The 3,900-nt window shown below is 38.1% G+C and overlaps 1 protein-coding gene across 1 annotated transcript in view; it reads right to left on the reverse strand.

The window, feature by feature from the left end:
- The window catches only part of LOC101858992 (probable RNA-binding protein EIF1AD), a gene marked incomplete at its 5' end in the record, with an annotated part of 16,467 nt that overhangs the window by 8,981 nt on the left and 3,586 nt on the right, over positions 1-3,900 (reverse strand).

The following is a 3,900-nucleotide window of genomic DNA, read 5'->3' on the forward strand; positions in this document are numbered from 1 at the left end:
CAAAAGGCCATGGACACCGAGATGAGTGCTTTGGAAGAGAATGACACCTTTGAGTGTACAACAATACCTCCAGGCAGGAAAACAGAGGATGGGAAGAATGAAATGACAAAGTCAAAGAAATACAGGGAAATAGTGGGTAGCCTCATTTATATCATGACAGCCACTAGACCTGACCTATGTTTTATTGTGACCAAGTTGTCTCAACACGTGTCCATGCCAAATGAAACACACATGATTATTGCTAAACATGTACTGAGATACTTGAAGGCCACAACTGATCAAAAATTGACATTCAGGAAATCAGTGGACAAATTGACCTTATCTGGTTTTTGTGACTCAGATTGGGGAAACTCTGGAGACAGAAAAAGCATAACAGGCCACTGTTTCACACTTTCAAATGAAGGTCCACTTATCTCTTGGAAGTCAAAGAAACAGCAAAGTGTCGCACTATCTTCTTGTGAAGCCGAATACATGGCAATGTCTTCTGCTACGCAAGAAGGAAAGTTCCTTATTGCTTTGATTAATGACATGATAAATCTAGATCTAAGTAATATCACACTGAATTGTGATAATCAAGGAGCTATCGCTCTGTCAAAAAATCCTGTTCAGCACCAGAGGTCTAAACACATAGACATACGCTACCACTTTATCCGAGATGAAATCTCAAAAGGTCTAAATGAAAGTGCAGTATGTGTACCCTCTGAAGACAATCTGGCAGATGTTTTCACAAAGCCTGTACCTCGGGTTAAGGTGCAGAAATTCAAAGCCCTGCTCATGGGCGACTAAATATTGACATCCAATGAGGATCAGAGACCCATGACACAATGAATTAAAATATGGAGTGAAATGTCTTAATTTTAAGATAAATAACTAAGACTATGATTGATATATATCTATAATATATCTAGATCTAGGTGTACCATTATTGCTATCTCATTGTGTGTTGTCATTATATATATAGTCTATGTGATTGTTATAAAACATTGCTATGATTGTTGGATATATGATTGTTAGCTCTAGATCTAGATCTAGTTTCTAGATCTAGATATGAACCTATGCCATATTATGCCATATATATAGGCTTAGACTATCTATGCTATGACTATGACATGATGAATGAGTCTAGACTCTAGAGAGATCTATGTCTAGAGTCAGATATGATTATACATGTTGTCATTGATATCTTCTAGACAAAGTCTAGATTATCATCTATCATTGTTCTATTTATCATTGTTCTATCTATTATATCTATCACTGTCATATCACTCACTGTATATCATTACGACTGCTGCCTTGTAAACTTCAATGATGTTGATCAGAATCAGCATGCAACAAGCAGAGTTATAACTGTAACCATTAACTTGAATTGTAGACTTTGCCTTGTAGTATTAGCAGTCAGATTATGCTAGTTTTTGTTATAATCCTTAATTTATACGGTCCAATAGTCAAATGACTTTTGAGTTTGTTAAATCGGACCTAACAAGTTCCAAGAATCGTACAGTTATCAATGTGCATGTTAGTATATTTGTATTACTACATTATGAATTTGTTTAATCCTAACAACTCAGGATTTAAGTGGGGGTGTTAGACTATTAGATTGCTTTTATCAGTATACAGAAGGGAAACAATAAATCCTGGATTGTTGGTCCCTATATTAACATGTTGAATTATGTCCCTGTAATTGTACTTTTATTTATCTACCCTCACAACAAAGATTGTCTGATCTTAGTGATCTTTACTCACTCCTCCTTCCTGTTTCAATCACATGTACTCATGCTCATTATGATTTATTTTAGTCTTGTCAGTGAAGCCAGAGAGGGCAGACCTCATATTATTTTCATCATTAAATTACCCTTCTTCATTTAGAAACGGAGTTCTTATTTTTGCTTTATTATATATACAATAATGGCAAACAACCCCAGTACACAATAAGTCCATCAATCATATAGAGATATATCTAGATCTATTATATTTTAAATTGAGAATGTATAGTTTACCAATCAAATGCTAAAAATAAAAAGCTGAACAATAGCTAAGAAGTTAGAGAACAAGTTGGGACAATACCATGTTACATCATGGATGGATGAAATACTTTGAAAAACAACGCATGATGATTAAATGGCCCATGTGGGCCAATAAGCCCCCATCTTTTTTGCCCACGTGGGCCAATAAGAGCAGCCTATAAAAAAGATAACAAGAAACAAAAAACAAAAAAACAAAAAACGCACTACTCTGACTCTGAGCAACACTAGACACTAGGCCTAGCAAATGCCTCGATAGACGAGACAACAAGTGAACAGAGACACACTTTCACTTTCACTTCCGTCGCAAAAAAATGACGGACCACGTCGAAATCAAGACAAGAAGTCAAGAAGACAAAGCTGGAGCAGCTGTCTACCCAAACATTTTACCAACAACAAAAAACGATTACATTACCTGTATACTGGAAGTATTTAACTGCGGTATGCTGTAACTCTCTTAAAACAACGTTTGTCTGTATGCCAATGTTCGAAAGACGTCAACGACAATCTGACATTACACCATCAAGTGATCAGCTGCGACGACTGTCAACAATAACTCGTGCTGGTATCGAGCGTATTAAAATATATCGAATATTGAAAAGTACAAAGTATCGACTACTCACTATTCTTTTCAAAAGCGGTTTGTGGGTCTATCTATTGGAGAAAGAGAAAAAGGATGCAGACATGACTCGACATGAGAGAAACAGATTGAAAGAAAAAATACCTGGATTGTCAGGTCTGAGGCTGAGGCATACAACTGAGAAAGCATAAAAAGGCAAAGGTCATTAATAATGTATCAAATAATTTTAGTACAGGATCAAAATGGGAACTTGAAAAGGTGGGAGCAGCTGGTTACGAAGTCACATGTGCTTGAAAGGTCTATTACTTACATTGAAGAAGTGCCAAACTTCAATTTACTGATATATTTAAGTCAGATTTCTTAAACTCAAAAGAACTATGTTCAGCGAGGAAGGGCCTTTAAAAGATTGTGCATATTATGATGCATATCGATCATTGGTGTGTAAAAGCCTATACGCAAGGAGCTACTGTAAACTCCTTGCCTATACGATTTGTACACGACACGATATCGTCTATTCGACTACGATAGGGCCTGGGGTATAAAATAAGGACAATGCGTCGAAACAACGAAAGTAACACGCAGTTTCCTTTAAATAGATCTAATAATTATAGGCTAAATGTTTTTGCTTCGATTTCCAGAACTTTTTGGTATCGAAGTGATTATTCGGACTCGAGTCCGAATATGAAAAAATGTTATTCGGACTCTGATTCTTGTCCAGCATGACATCACTTCCGACTTCCTGTGACTCGTGACTCCGGCTTCCTGTCATGCCTCACTCGTGACTCGCCTCAGGCTGGGTAGAGACCGGGATCACTTCGGGCAAAATGGCGTTTTGTGCAGGAGCCGAGTTTTAATCTTATGATGAATTTGAGGCCGGCCTGAAAAGTTATAGCGCTTCTAATAAATGTTTATTTGTCAAGAGGTCATCAGAAGCAATTAAAGATGGCTCGTTAGCATGTGTCGGGGTCGGATGGGCGGCCTGCACACGTGTGGCTGTGTGCGTGTCGGGGAGGGGGTGGGGGGCACTATCGGTCCGGGCGTTGAACGTCGCATACGCGTCAGTCTTTTTCCCCCCGGCAACTGATCATTATTACAATAATAAGCTAGTCTTGACGTAGATCTGTGTAATGAATTGTGCGCTGGTCTATGGAATCAAAAGTTGCCGTATGCTCAGCTCTACACAGCAACACAACTTTTTCTGGATAAACAGCTCATAATATGCAGGTGCCAGGTGGTCTGCTAATCTTCAATTTCACCTTTTTCTACAACAAAGAAAGTGGGGAACATGGGGGGTGGAGG

The sequence above is a fragment of the Aplysia californica genome, unplaced genomic scaffold (assembly GCF_000002075.1).
Source record: "Aplysia californica isolate F4 #8 unplaced genomic scaffold, AplCal3.0 scaffold00038, whole genome shotgun sequence".
In the NCBI taxonomy this organism is placed as follows: domain Eukaryota; kingdom Metazoa; phylum Mollusca; class Gastropoda; order Aplysiida; family Aplysiidae; genus Aplysia; species Aplysia californica.